General features: G+C 40.7%; 1 protein-coding gene across 2 annotated transcripts in view; it reads right to left on the bottom strand.

Annotated features, from left to right (window-relative positions):
* The window catches only part of SPTSSA (serine palmitoyltransferase small subunit A), a 975,882-nt gene that overhangs the window by 591,789 nt on the left and 367,678 nt on the right, over window positions 1-16,415 (bottom strand). The gene's annotated exons all lie outside the window — the stretch shown is intronic.

Here is a 16,415-nt window from a genome sequence, read left to right as displayed (position 1 = left end):
CCTTCGGGCTCAGGTCGTGATCCCAGAGTCCTGGGATCGGGTCCCACATCAGCCTCCCTGCTCAGCAGGAAGCCTGCTTCTCCCTTTCCTGCTCCCTCTGCTTGTGCTCTCTCTCTCTGACAAATAAATAAAAATATTTTTAAAAATAATAATAATAAAAAATAAATAAATAAATAACAGACACCTAGACAAAAGTGACAAGGAAAAGGGATGTATTGGGCCATGTTAAATTCTTGCTGTCCTCTCCTACTCACCGGGGAAGCTACCAGGATCATAATGGTAGTAGCAAACTCCTAATTTTTCTTGCTATTTGAGTTTACTCCACCTATTTTTTAAAAATATTTATTTATATTTATTTATTTTAAAGAGAGAGAAAGAGTGCACAAGTGAGCTTGAGCCGGTGGGGGGTGGGGAGGGACAGAGGGAAAGGATCTCAAGCAGACTCCCAGGGAGTATAATGCAGAGCTCTAGCTCCGAGATCATGACCCTAGCCAAAATCAAGAGTTGGAAGCTCAACCAACTGAGCCACCCAGGTGCACCTACTCCCCCTTTTTTTAGCCAATAATTAAAAGAGCAGTAATATACATCATATAAGTTCAGACTTGCTAATGAAGCAAGGGTGACTTTAAGTTCCCTTTCCCAGGTTTGACTAGGGTCCGGAACTAGAGATCTAGTCAGCTCAGTAACCACTGGCTCCCCAGGGCGAAACAAGCCCCAGTTGGTAGAATTTGCCAATTTCCATGGTGTAAATACTCCCACCATGGTCAATTGCAAGCTAGGAAGAGGAGAAGAAATGTTCACATTTGCACTTTGCAAGGTAATACTGGCTGGCTCCAGAACCCCGGGATCTCTCTATCTGTTGCCTCAGCCCGGGATTGCTTCCTGATCTCCTTATACTCTAGAGGAGGATGCTAAATTTCCATTGATGTACAACAGGAATAGTAAAGACAGTGTGGGGTGTGGCTCTCATGATCTCGGAAGTGCATCTGGGGCCTGACCTTCATCTGATTTATGATGCTCCTGCAGTAACATTTCATCCTTTTGGTTCAAGTCAGTGGCTGGTCAACTTGACTGCACACTGGAAACACTGGGGAGTTTTAAAAACTATAAATGTCTGGGGTCCAGCCACAGAGATTCTGGTTCAATTGATCTGGTCTGGAAGTGTTAAAAGCAGATGATTTTAACTGTAGCCAAGGTTGAGAGCTGCTGGTTTAAAGGAGACCTCTGGGGCATCTGGGTGGGTCAGCCAATTAAGCAGCCAACTGGTCAACTCTTGATTTCGGCTCAGGTCATGATCTCAGGGTCCTGGGATCAAGCCCTGCATCAGGCTCTGTGCTCACTGGGGAGTCTACTTGAGGATTCTCTCTCTCCCCCTCTGCCCCTCCCCCCCACTGGCTCTTCCTCTCTCTATCAAATAAATCTTTAAAAATAAAGTAGCAGACCTCTTATTTATGTGGCAGAGGGTTGGTGTTATTATCTTTGCTTCTGGCATCAAGAGGAAAAGTCAACCTTATAAACCCTGGCAAAAAGGGAAGAAGTCAATGGCAAGGTCAGGACCGTTTCATAGTGAAAGGGAAGCCTGAGGAGAAGGGGTCTGTGTTCTGCCTCCTCTGTGGGTCCTAGAAAGACCCTTAAATAGTACTTTTCTGAACCCTTAAGAAAACACTAGTGAGTCTTCCTTTTTAATTAGAAATTTTAGTAAGCATAGGAAATGCTGAAATCCTAGGAAGCTGTTATATATCATTTAATCATCCCTGTTACGTTTTGAATTTTTATAAACTGGTATTTTCATTGTGAAATCTTGTTCAATTTCTTTCTGTCCATGTTCAAAGAAGATGTTAAATTTACTGCTATTCAAAAATCAAAAGACAACTAGGTTGTGCAGTTTTTGACCATTAAGTTAACCTCTGAAGTAAGTTGTGATTAGAATTTTACAAATTGGGGCGCCTGGCTGGCTCAGTCAGTTAGGCGTCTGCCTTCGGCTCAGGTCATGATCTCAGGGTCCTGGGATGGAGCCCAAGGCCAGGCTTCACGCTGAGCAGGGAATCTGCTTGAGGATTCTCTCTCTATCTCTCTGTCTCTCCCCCTGTTCACTCTCTCTCTCAAATAAATAAATAAATCTGTAAAAAGAAAAAAAAATTTTACAAATTGATAAAATTGCTAATTTACTAATGAATCATTTTCATGCGGTATTCTCTCATACAATAATCCATACAAGTCTATATATAAATACACAGGCAATATAAGCAAGGCACTAAAGATCTGTTGAGCCCAGCACTTGGTCAGTAGAGGCGAGCATGAGATGGAGGAAGAACAGAGGAGCAGGATGCCCAGGTGCTCAGCTTGACACCGTTCAAGTCTGATGCAGTTTCCTGAGTCATAGAAGTGAGGGCATAGAACAGGGTGACTTCGGCCTCTTCAACTTTAGTATTTTGATAAGGTATCCTGAGACTGAAATCCATCAGAGGTGTCATTGCACCATGTAGGTTCTTTCCCCTAGATTTGGCAGACATTGACAAACTCTGAGGATGAGTGTCTATTTCTAGTGGTTTCTTTTTCCCCCCTTGAGTTTATATTCTTTCTAAATCAGACATTGTAAATAAGTCTCATCTCCAGGTCCAGTCCATTTGACTAGTAGTGTTAGGAGTTACTTGGACAGTTAGGTAGTTAGGACCAGGGTCCCCAACAAGGAAATACGGAGTCAGGACAGCTAAGACAATACAGCACTAACATCCTGTTTTCAGCTTAGACAGAACCACACTAGCATTCTGCTTTGCAGCCTTTGCAGAAATGGCTTCTGCAGAACATCCTAAAATAAAACAATTAACGACAAAACATTGGGTTTTTTTTTAAGATTTTATTTATTTATTAGAGAGAGGGAGAGAGAGAGAGAGCACAAACGGGGGAGGGGGGGACAGAGGGAGAAGCAGACCCCTGCTGAGCAGGGAGCCCGATGCGGGGCTCGATCCCAGGACCCTGGGATCACGATCTGAGCTGAAGGCAGATGCTTAACCGACTGAGCCACCCAGGCGCCCCAACCACAAAGCATTTGTCCCTATCACAAGCAAGGGGCAGTTAAGACATCAGCCCCCAGATGTCAGCCCCAAAAGACCATCAGCACATAAACATTAACCTAATAGGTAGACAAATGCATGACCAAAGCCCTGATTGGCATGACTCAGCACACCCTGGTTGCTTAAGATAGTTCTGCAAAGGAGCTCATAAAAAACCCTAACCTTAGAAACTCCAAAGCAACTCTCTTGGGTTCCCTCGCTCTTCGGGGGCTTTGTACTATCGCTCAATAACCTTGGCTTTGCTGCCCACCACTCTTCATCTGGTCTACCTCTTCATTCTTCAAAGCAGCGTGACCAAGAACAGCACGCACTAAAGGCAGAGAAGTCCTGCAGCAAGAGCAGTCTCCCACAGCACCGTGGTGAGAAGGTTTCTGAAGCCAGGTGCACACTTGGTGGGAGTTAAGAGTGCCATGAGAAATGGGGATCGTCTTGGGTCCGAAATGGGGGAAACAGCAATACAGGCCTGCCACGTGCCATCCGTGTTCCCAATCTTTCCATTGAGACCAGTGTTTTCTTCACTTCCCATTAGGTACTTCTGAAGGGAAATGAATTTGGGGACTCTGTATTCTACCGTCTTCCACTAGGAAAATTTAGCCCATTATCAAAGTCGAAATGGATCTGAAGGTAATTCAACCAAAGCATTTGGCTACTTCCTGAGTCTTTGACAAGCAGCTTCAATTTGGTTAAAATCTCTATAATGATCAAACAACCAGTGGTAGATCCGTTTAAACAACTAATTTACTTAAAGAAACAAAAAACCTTGTTATTTTTTTTTGGCTAAAACAAACAAACAAACAAACAAAAACCCTGCTTTTTGATTCTTCAGCTTTGAAGCTAGTCCCATTAGACACAGTCTAAAAGATAACAGAAGTCGTGACCTTCCTTCTCTCCGATCTCCTTAGGCCCAGGGGGCAGCAGCTTTCTCTGCAGCCCATGGGTCACCACAGCATGATCTGAACAGTAATTAACTACTTTAGAAGTTAATCCAGCATGTACTTTGAAGCAGAAGCAATTCCATTCCTAATAGTTGCTTGGCAGATTGATTCTTACTTCTGACTCTTGAAACTGTACGTAGTAATTGCCCCAGAATTTAAAAATCATCTGGGAAATTCCTTCTTCCACATCTAGGGTACAAACAGCTAATGACTTTGACATTTCGTAGTGTGTGTGTGTGTGTGTGTGTGTGTGTGTGTGTGTGTGTTGTGGAGGAAAGGGTTGTGCTGCTTTCTGAACAGTGTCTTGAAAATCATGATATGATAAGAAAGTTGTCTCTTCTCACTGTAAAGACCTGAACAACCCTGATTTAACCAGACTGTAAAACTGGGTTTCGAAACTAGTAAATGGATAACGTGTAGAGAGAAATCTTTATAAGGTAGGTGTTCTCGGAGTGGATGCTCTTGCACTTGGATACTCTGGTTACAGAGTTGCCTGTTCTCATGTTGGTTTGGGTGGTGCTGTTACGGTTTGTAAACCAGTGTTGTGCCTGGTCTTCAGAGCAACAACTCAGTCAGTTTGTAAATTAACCACTCACTTTCTTGATCGAAAGATCTTACTTTAACACTGTTCTCATATGCCTTCATTTTATGCCTATGGCGATTTGATCATTAGGCTATGTTCTGCACGCTACCCTCCCTAAACTTGCTAAATTCCTTGTGACTGGGGGAGTGGGTCAGACCCTCTTCCAATTTCCAATTTCCAATTGCTTCTGTCTTCTCCAACTTTATAGTCTCATGCAGCACTTGACATACAAGAAAGACCTCACTGAATAGTCTATGAATTCACTATCATGATGGTTGTGTTTAGTTTATATTAGTTACATTCTGTCCCTCTTCAAAAACCAGATGTGGGATAAAACTGGAGATGGTTCAGTTGGGGTTTTCAGCTATTATCAGTTATCTGTCAATCAATATAAATCCTTGAACTGTCAAGTAGGACTTCAATATCTTAATGGTTTGAAATACTAAAAGTAATTGAACTAATAAACCAGAGATAAATCTCCAGTTTGAGGGTAATTAAAGGAATCCATAAAAAAAATTTACTTATGGTAAAAAGAAAACAGAAAACTTAGGCCTTGCTCTCAAGTTGGTTGCAATGAGACAACGGGTACAATGTGAGGCATTTGATTACTGAGTCCTAATGGCTCTCTTTAAGTTATGGGGGGCATGATCCCTGAGGATTGGTTAATGAATAAAGGCTTCAGAGACGAGGTAAACCGAGTCAAGTATTAAAGGAGAACAAGGTTTGGAAAGGCAGAGGGAGAAGAGCAGGCATTCCAAGTGAGGCCCTGACAAGGGCAAATGCATGGAGAGAAAAACCAGTGTGGTCAATGAGGTGGTCAGCCTGTCTACAAGAGGGATCTGGAATACCGGGGCAATTATGTAAATTTGATGGGTAGGGGTCCAAGTACTGTGGGGCTTTAAAGCTACACTGAGAGGCTTGTGGTTCATGTAATAGAAAATAAGGGGCCACAGAGGGATTTTGACCTAGGGAGTGATGTTATAAAATGGTGTTTTCAGACTCTATTTCTGGCAGTGATACAGAGGATGAAGGAAGACTAGGAGCAAGGCAGCTGAATCGGCTTAGCAGTAAGGGAAAACAGGACACTCTGACCATAGTGGAGGCCATGGGGGCAGAGGCAAGAGATAATTCAAAAGAAATTTCAACCAGTCTTGGTGTCTGGCTAGATGTGGGATAAGGATGGAGTAAGTCAAGAGTACATTTGAAGGTGGGTTAAGGTTGGGGTGGGGGTTTCAATGACAGAACCAGGGAAGCCAGAGGAGAAAGTGTCTTTGAATGTGTGAAATTTGAAATGACCCTGTAGGAGGCTGATTTGAGAAAGTAATGAAACTTTGTTTCAAAACCTGAGTCTAAGTCATTTAACTGCACTAATGAGGAGAGTAGTGCCTGACTCACATGGCTACGGAACTGATGAACTGTGGTAAGAATGTGAAAGTGTTCTGTAAAGTGCTAGCCAAATGTATGCCTTCAGCATTTTACTATGCGTGCATCTTCTCCCCACGAGCATATGATGCTGAAGAGGATGTAGAGCTTTTTATTTTATTTTATTTTATTTTATTTTATTTATTTTATTTTATTTGACAGAGAGAGACACAGCGAGAGAGAGAACACAAGCAGGGGGAGTGGGAGAGGGAAAAGCATGCTTCCCGCAGAGCAGGGAGCCCGATGTGGGGCTCGATCCCAGGACCCTGGGATCATGACCTGAGCCGAAGGCAGACGCTTAACGACTGAGCCACCCAGGTGCCCCGGATGTAGAGCTTCTGCTCATAAATTTCACTCTGGTATGTTTTGAGATTTATCACTTATGGTGACAGGGAGACTGGTTGGGAGGGCTTTGCAGTGAAACAGGTAAGAGATGAGGAGGAGGATCTGGCCGAGGGTAGTGACAGTGCAGGTAGACCTCAGTAGACTCACATGCTTTTCAGGAAGAAGAATTGATTGGATGTGGGACATGAATAAGAGGGAGGATCCTAGGATGACATCTAGGCTTTAGTAGGGGAAATTGATAGATTGTGGTTTAAATCACTGAGAAAGAAAAGATGGGAGGAGGAGCAAACTTGATCAGGGAGGAATACCATGAATTTAGTTTGCACACTGTGGTAGGCAGAATCCTGCCCCACCCAAAGAGTCCACATCCCAATTCTCAAAACCTGTGCACATGTTTATGGAAAAGGGACTTTGCAGATGTGATCAAAGATTTTGAGATGAGATTATCCTAGACTGTCTGGATGGGCCCAGTGTCCTTCTGAGTGAAAGAGGCAAGGAGAGTTAAGAGTCAGAGTGGAGGGATGTGAGAAGGATGCGCCATTGCTGGCTTTAAAGATGGAGGGGGCTGCAAGCCTAGGAATGTGGTGGCCTCTACAGGCTGCAAAAGGTAAGAAATGGATTCTCACCTAGAACTCCCCACATGAACACAGTCCTGCTAAAACCTTGATTTTAGCCAAGTGAAGCCTGTCTTGGACTCCTGACCTTCAGAACTGTAGAATAATACATTCTGTGGTTTTAAGCCACTAAGTTTGTAGAATTTTTTTTACAGCAACAATGGGGAACTAATATAAACACATTTGAGGTATGTAGGAGTCATCCAAGCAGAGATCTAGGACAGTTTTATATACAGGCCTGGGATGGAATCACAGATTTGTCTATAATTAGTCATTAGCACATGTCATACATATATATGTATGTATGTATGTATATTTTATATATTTATATGTATATTATATATATGTGTATATTTTAACATCTCTGAAATCAGGATATGTCTTACAATTGATAATATCTTATAATTGTTGTTGTCAGGCAACAGATGTGTTGTCTGTGCATGTCCAGGTGGCCAGACTAGGCAAATGTCACCTCTGGACATTTCAGTCAACAAAACACAAAGACTATTTGAGAAAGATTTGTGAGTCCTGTTGTTGTCTGAAGACTTTTTTTTAAATAAGTTTTGGTAAGATCAAGAAAGGGCCAACCTCAAATTTTTCATTATGGGTGTCAATGACTTTGAAGAAATTCTTCCAGACATTACTAATTCTTTTAAGTAATGCCAATTTATCAATATACATGATAGGACAAGAGATAGCACTGTGATGGAAAAACAAACATAAAGACGAATATGAGTCAGGAAGTAGCTCTGAGGAGTTGGATTCTGAAAAATCTTAAATAATACCTTAATCAATATATTGTGCTTATATTTCCTTTTCATACATGTACAGAAGTCTTAAAGAACTTTTCAAAAGTTATGAAATGAAAATTTTAAGTGATAAGAAAGCATCATGTCAACCTAATTAACACACACTTTACTTCTGCCATTCACAAAAGAATGGTGAACTTTACAATTGAATGGACTCTTAAACTTGACAGTGTTTATAGCCAAAGGGATGGGTAAAATGATTCAGAAAATACAGCATAAAAAGAGAAGGTTCATGGAAAAAGTGTCAGAAATATTAGTATCAAATAATTTGACAATATGTATCTAGAGCCATACAAATATTTATACTCCTTAATCCCATTTTTTGGGTAATTCATCCCAAGGAAGTCATCTAAAAGAATAAAAAAACCAATAATTAGACAATGGAAGGTTACTTCCATGAGGAGCTGTCATGGATGACAAGATCAGAAGCTGGCCTATGACCCTGAGTCCCAGCCCTCTGACAGCGGCAAGTATAGCACGCTTCATGCCAAATGAGAAACACAGTTTATAGCTATTCAGAATATAGTAGTAGGTTTGATGAGTCATGACTTGGGTACTGGTAATCTTTTCCCCTTTCCAAAAGGGTATATCGAGCATCTTGATTTCTCTGTATAATCTTACATCTATACTTACCAAGACATAGGAGAAAATCGGATCAGTTTGAGCCCCTCCGATATGGTGCCATGCTATCGTGCAGAGTCTCTTACAGAGCCACTTCATGGGCCTTTTTGATATCCAGCCTAAACACGTCTGCCTCTGGCCCAGGCACAGATCCCTGGCCCACTAGTACGCAGGGTGTGAAACCTTAGGAGGAAAAGAATTGTCTGTGGCTACTTTCTCAGAGGCAGGCTATGCCCATGGCAGGCACTTAAAATTTCATGGACTATCTACAACTACACAATTTAGGAAGGGGGAAGGGCTATACTTTTTGTTACAGAAAAAAAGAAATCATCTAAATATCCAAAAATAGTGAAGTAGATTATTCCATTATTTTAGTACATTCACTCAATAGAATTTTATTCACCTTTTGGAGATGACAATTATGAATAAGAAGAATAACAAGGAACAACATGGAAAAAAGAGAAATACAATAATGAACATAATTACTAGTGAAGTTTCTTAAAAATATATATTTATATTGAAAGTGATCACAGTTGTATAGGGAATGGGATTTATGAGTGACTATTTTCTCTAAAATGTGAATTTTGTGGGGCATTATTGTTATTTTATAATCATAATAGAAGTAGGAGAAAACATGATTTGAACAACTGTAGCTTGTGAAATAAAGTCATCGATCCAACTTCATAAAAGATACATAATCTGGAGTTGCAAACTACTAAAATATGAAATAATTAATAGAAACTTTATGACAAGTGACCAGTAAAGGTCTGATCTGAGTAAATAATGATTTAAAATGGACTTATAAAGCCCCAGAGCAGAATAACCCATTTACTTTCATGTTCTTTCATTAGAAGTAAGTTTGTTACCAATACAGTGGTTCTTGCAAAATCCAAAACAGAGGGGCACCTGGGTGGCTCAGTCCGTTAAGCATCTGCCTTCGGCTCAGGTCATGATCCCAGGGATCCTGGGATCAAGGCCCTGTGTCGGGCTCCCTGCTCAGCGGGGAGCCTGCTTCTCCCTCTCCTTTTGCCTGCCACTCCCCCTGCTTGTGCTCTCTCTGTCAAATAAAATCTTTAAAAAAAATCCAAAATAGATTTTTATGTAACTCCTACTTAATAACATTCTTGACATCTTCAAAGATCTCAAAGGATTTTCACATATAATAAGTTTTTCTACCCTAACAACTGGGTAGTAATGATCAGTCCCATTTTGTGGTGGAAGAACTGGTAAAGACCTGTCCAAGATAACCATTGCCCAAATATTCAAGTGAAAAATATAGTTAGCCTTTTGACTGCTCATTTGATAACAACAACTGCCCAGCATTCTGTACTCATGGAGCATTGCTAAATAGTAATTTTCCAGCTACATGAAACTCATGTCTTTAGATATCAAGGACCCCCACTCCTACATTGAGAATTCTTCTCTTCATCAATGCATCAAAATTTTCTTTACCTTCTTTAACATATATTGAACATAATTGAGCCTTTCAAAATGGAGGGTTCTAGTTATTAAAATGAATTATCAACAATTATATACTAACTTCTTTGCAGTGATGACTTCTTAGATTATTTAAATTTATGATAATTTTTATGGGAAAATGGCCCCAAATATATTTTTACCTTTTGCATTCCTGAATAATTATTCCTGAATATATATAAGTGTATACACACATAGACACATGCACACACACGTGCATGCACACACACACATACACACACACACACATACAGATTCCATCCTGGCAAGCCTGCCTACTTTCTTACTGCCCCTTCTTTTTTTTTTTTTTTAAGATTTTATTTATTTATTTATTTGAGAGAGAGCGAGCCAGCAGGAGAAGAGCAGAGGGAGAGAGACAAGCAGACTCTCCACTGAGTGCAGAGCCGATGCAGGGGGCCAACAAAGAGCCCATGAAGGGCGATCCCATGACCCTAAGATCATGACCTGAGCCGAAATCAAGAGTCTGATGCTCAATCGCTCAACTAACTGAACCACCCAGGTGCTCCCTTACTGCCCCTTCTTAATTTCTACTTCTAATTTGCCTTGGACATAAAAACTAGTAAGCAAGGGCGCCTGGGTGGCTCAGATGGTTAAGCGTCTGCCTTTGGCTCAGGTCATGATCCCAGCGTCCTGGGATCGAGTCCCGCATCGGGCTCCCTGCTCCTTGGGAGCCTGCTTCTCCCTCTGCCTCTCTCTCTCTCTCTCTGTCTCTCATGAATAAATAAATAAAATCTTAAAAAAAAAAAAAAACTAGTAAGCAAGTTTGTTAAAAATGTGTGTAGAACAAGAGTTTAAAAGTTTGATTTGGGTACTTTTATATATGTAACATTATAAGCATTGGTATGCAGTTATTTAGAGGCCCTTTTATAGAGAGATGAGATTGTTGGAAAAAGAAACCCCAATTAAGGGCAGGTTGAGAAATAGCCATGTGCCAGAGACCTTGTGTTTTATGCCTCACTCCTTGACTTCTAGAAAATTCCCCCCATTTTATCTGGAAGTACCCCCCATCTATGTGCTTATAATGGGAAAAGCCATGATTGGGCGCTATGATCCCCTCTCCCCATTGGGTCATAAATGTTTGGCACAGGAATAGGCACATGATTGAAGACTGGCCATTCATCTTCTTCTCTGGAGATGTGAAATCAGAAGGAAAGGAGGGAGAAAGATCAGTCTCTAAGTGGCCACACGCATCAAATGAAAATTCTGAGAACTGGTAAAGGTCCTAATCTCCATCCCATGAACACAAAGGCAGAGAAGGCAGTAAGAGAGGATGGAGTAGATGCAGAGAGAAAAGAACGGTAGGAGAGGCAGGACAGCTTCTAGGAGCCTGGTTCTAGTGCCTTCCTGAGGCCCAGCTAAATCTTTGTCCTTGAGTTCCATGTATCCCCATGGGGGGCGGGGGGGGCTTTCAAAATGCTTAACAGTGAGGGCGCCTGGTTGGGTATCTGCCTTTGGCTCAGGTCATGATCCCAGGTTCCTGGGATCAAGCCCCCTGTCGGCCTCCTTGCTCAGCGGGGGAACCTCTCCCTCCGCCACTCCCCCTGCTTGTGCGTTTTCTCTCTCTCTCTGTCAAATAAATAAATAAATAAATAAAATCTTAAAAAAAAAAAAAAGAACTTAACAGTGGCACAAGAGAAAAAAAACAGGTCAGGGTCAGATGGCTGCTACACAGTCCTGGAAGTCTGCTGCCCTTCTAGGCATTATCCCTTTTGTGATAGAGCACAGAATCCTGAGAAATCCCCAGAAGATAAGCTGGGCCGGCTGAGGCATGAGGAGGCCTTTGGGGCAACAGAGCACTTTATTTATTTTTTTAAAGGAAGGAAGAACCCCCCCTTTTTTAAAAAGTTTTTTTTTTTTTTATTTGAGAGAGAGAGAACACAGGAGGAAGAGGGGGAGGGGCAGAGGCAGAGGCAGAGGGAGAAGCAGGCTCCCCACTGAGCAGGGAGCCCAATGTCAGACTCCATCCCAGGACCCTGGGATCATGACCTGAGCCGAAGGCAGAAGCTTAATGACTGAGCCACCTGGGTGTCCCAGGAACAGAGCTTTTTAAAATATAAATAACCAACATCACTGTATAAGTACAACCAACTGACTTATCAGCCCTGTCTGTGTCCTTATAAAAAAATGTTGCTTTTTCACTTCAGCTAGTTTGAGTGATTTGTTATTCATAAGTATAAATCTAAAAAATTATGATTGGTGCTGTGTCGTGGTTTGCCATCTATTTTGCTGACTGAATTTGACGGTGGACGGCGACTTCATAAAGCCTTAGGGGCTGGAACAAACTTTGAGGTAATTTTGTCCAGTCTCCCACTCAAATTTACTTTTTATCCAAATAATGTATCACAAGGAAGAAAAAAAATCTGTGTCTCTTAATTTAATCAAAGTACAAGGAATAAACCCACTAATTAATTTTGTTCCTATTACAATGTAATACATGGTCATTGTAGAAAATTATTTTAAATCTAGATTTAAAAAAACCTCTTCTCCAATCATTAATTTAAAAAATCACTGTTAACACTCTTATTTGTATATATCCTTATTTTATGCATTTATAGAATTCCTAGTTTTTTCAAGAATAGTTTTACATGGCAACCATCTCTTACTTAATATATTATGCTCTTTCTTTTCACAAAACCCAGATTTTAAAAATCTCTTGTCCCGTATTTCATTTCTTGGTGTTTAGGCATTGGGGGAAGGGAGGAGGACAGATCTTCTGAGTTCTTCGAGGTACAAGGTTTATGTAGCTCTTTGCTCCTTGCTCACAGTGCAGATCTCAGGAGAACAGGGTTGACCTTATTTCCAGGCAGAATTATTCATGTCACTCCTTTTACTTTGGAAGCTGCTTAGCGAGTCATGTCTGACTGTGTGAGAAGGGATGAATTTACACATTCAGCAGCAGGTGCACTGAAGTCAACGAAGTCCATTATTTAATCTCCAGTATTAGCTCCCGAATTGCAAAATGGGAGGAAGACAAATGAGTTATGAAACCTCATATATCACTTAGCTTCCTTACTTTTATCCATTGGGAAGTAAAGTCTTTTCAAGTAAGAAAAGCTGTTTGCATTTAATCACTTAGACTTCCATCTAGGGTATTTTTAAGGTGATGCAAATTGTTGGTGTTAAAGAAGATCCGCCAGACCAAGTGAAGTGGCTGGCCACCGTATGGGGACACATTCCCCACAATGCAGCAGAAATGGAGAGACCTGAGAATTCAAATGGCCACAAAGGAATAGCCCGAGATGCTGGAAATAAAGAGCAGCAGTTAAGCTATGTGAGGCTGGGCAGATCTGTGCTCCTAGAAGCCCAATAAAATGAAAGAAGAAAAACTATTGCCATTTCGGGCTGCAATGTTCAAAAAAATGTAGTGGTTCACCTGAACTCCACATCCATTGTCATCTGTCTGGATCAGGGGCTCAGTTCTGCAAACCACTATTGAAGAGGGAGACTGGCAAATTAGCATATGTCCAACAGTAAAACAAGCCGGAGGGAAAAAAGAGCACATAAGGAGGTTTAAGGTAACAGGTATGGTTCATTTAGAGAGAAGACTGAAAAAGAGGACGTCACTCTCTTTATAAATTTGAAAGTACCTAAACGTCTATCAAAAGGAAAATACTTAAATATATTAGGGCATGTCTGTATGACGAGGCAGTGTCCAGCCATTAAGGATCTCACATTCAAAAAACAAAGGAAGTGACAAAGTGAGAGTATAAAACAAATTTGCTTAAAAATAAAATGTTCTGTCTTTAATGTTTATGAACTTTCTACAATAAAAATATTACATCTGTATTCATATGAAAACCAGTAAATATATAGACAAAAGAGAGAGAAAGAGGGAACAAAAGTCTGGCATGGTAAGATGGAGGGGAATGTGTGAGTGTGTGTGTGAGTGTGTGTGTGTGTGTGTGTGTACAGAAGAGAGATTAGTGTTTTTTTCTCTCTTCATTTTTATTTTAAATTATAAAAACATGAACATGTACTGTAAATAATTAGAGAATAATTTCAATCCTTCAGCAAATGTTTACTGAGCATCTACTAAGTACTTTTACTCTTCATGGTTCTAAAGGACCGAACGAGTAGCAGTGGGAAGAAGGGACCTGGGAGCAGAAGGTGGCTCAGTATAAGAAAGAAATGTCAGAACTGCCAACAGAATGGGCTGCTTCATACAGTGAAGAACTTCCATGACTGGAAGTATTCAATCATGTACTTTACTGTGGGAATTCTTATACTGAATGATAAGATATAGAATTTCCAAGATCTCTTCTGATTCTGAGGATATATTACTTTCTACATTAATGTAAAGGATCAGGAGATAAGTCCTCACCACTCATCCACCATACAATATTGGGCAATTCAATTCTCTTCTGATAGTCCTTTCTAAAGTAGGAGAAATAATACTGACTTAGACCAATGTAAACTTGATGGATAAGATTTAGAGAATGTTTCTGAAGTAGTTAGATCATGTTTAGTAGATAAGTGAAGTCATTTGTTATAAATGATCTAATGCAATAGTCAGGGCTACAGCATCATCTATAATATTAGAATCTTTAATGAATGTCTGAAACTCAAGCTAGGATTGCAAATGCTTACTTTAAAAACCTCTGGTTCTACATCAAGCACGTTGTTCATCTATTATTTCCACACTTTCACAATACAATTATGTCACAATGTGCCAGGGTCATGCTCATACTGCAGTGATTCAGAAAACATCATTTTGGAGATTGGAGCATGTTTACAAAGGAAAAGGAAAAAGATAATTGTAAAAGCAAATTAATGCCACAATGAGCTACCACTTCATACCTACTAGGATAACTGTAACCAAAAAGACACAGTAAGAAATGTTGGTGAGTAGATGGGGAAATGGAAGCCTCATACAGAGCTGGTGGAAATGTAAAATGGCGCAACCACTCTGAAAAACAGCTTGAAAGTTCCTCAAATGCTCACTGGGGAGTTATCACATGACCCAAAAATCCTACTCCCAGGTATTAACCCAAGAGAAATGAAAACCACATCCACACAACAACTCATATTCGAAGATCCATAGCACCATGATTCATATAGCTAAAAAGTAGAAATCATTTAAATACCCATCAACCGATAAACAAAAATGTAGTATTCATAAAATGGATATCATTCAGCAACAAAAAGGAATGAAGTATTGACAGGTACTACAATGTTAGAGGAACCTTGAAAAGATGATGTTAAGTGAAAGAAGCCGGTCACAAAAGACCACATATTGCATGATTCCATTTATATGACATGTTCAGAATAGGCATAGAAACAGAAAGTAGATTAATGGTTGCTAGGACTGGGAGGCTGTGGGAGGGGGCGCAGGGTTTCCTTCTGGGGTTATGAAATGTTCTCAAATTAATTGTGCTGATTACATGACTCTGAATATACGAACACATTGCATCGTACACTGTAAATGGGTATATTTCAATAATGCCATTTTGAAAAAAGAAAAAAATTATAGTTTTTATAAGTTCATTTCAGCTTCCTAAATTTCTCTGGCTGATATCAGGCCTGCTGCAATATTTCCTGGATTTAGTTTCATAACCAAGACACCTCTACAGAAATAGTGTGTGGTCTTCCAGTACAATGTTCCGCTGTGAGTCAGAACTTTAAAACAAAGGCCAGGAGGTAGAATAAGCTAGCAAACCAAATTTAGACCTTGTGAAAGACACTGCAAATGTAAAATATTAGCTCTAAGACCTCACGACCTCATTGGACCCAGTTAAAATTACTGTAGAGCAGAGCTTCATCGCATGGATCACAATCTAAACAGATAACAAAGCAGATGTTCCAATGTTTCAAAGTGCACAAGTGAAAAGCCAGTCCCTGATTTGAGTCAAAGTCTTCTAAAGATTGGAAAAGGAGGCAAGAGTAATTTTTAAGTTGCCAAAAAGGAGAGAGGGAAAGAAACAAAACACCGCAAATGGAGATATTCACCAAAGAATAGGGGGTAGTGGCTGAAATACATCTTTTCTTTTTTTTCTTCTTCTTCTTTTTTTCTTGCTTGCCATGTCTAACAGGATTGAAAAATCCCAAGGACAGGGCCCTGTGCTTTCCTTTTGAGTCCCTCCATGGCCCTTAAACAGTATTCTGCCACAAGGAATTATAGTGACCTAAGGCCCTATACTGCCCAGCTTCTGCCCACCCTCACCTCACCTCCTTCTACACCTCCTCCCCACATGCTGGTTCCTGCCATTCTCAAATCTCAGGTTCTCGACCACCTTAGGCCTCTGCCCATGCTGGTCCTCTGCCTGAATGCTCTTCCATGTTCTTCTCATGGTTCCCTTTTCTTCATTTTCAGGTCTCTGTTCAAACATTACCTCCTCAGAGAGGCCCTCCTTCGCCACCCCATATAAAGCAAATCCATTCCCATGAGTGTCAGTCATCTCATCCAATGTGTTTGCTTCATAGTATTTACCACAAAGTCTTTCAACAGCATTCCACAAATATTTATTCAGTCCCTAGTTTTAGGTGCTGGGGAATACAGCAGTGTACAAAACAAGTAG

The sequence above is a fragment of the Leptonychotes weddellii genome, chromosome 9 (assembly GCF_054177405.1).
Source record: "Leptonychotes weddellii isolate Sample4059 chromosome 9, ASM5417740v2, whole genome shotgun sequence".
In the NCBI taxonomy this organism is placed as follows: Eukaryota; Metazoa; Chordata; class Mammalia; order Carnivora; family Phocidae; genus Leptonychotes; species Leptonychotes weddellii.
This window is presented reverse-complemented; position numbering and strand designations above follow the sequence as displayed.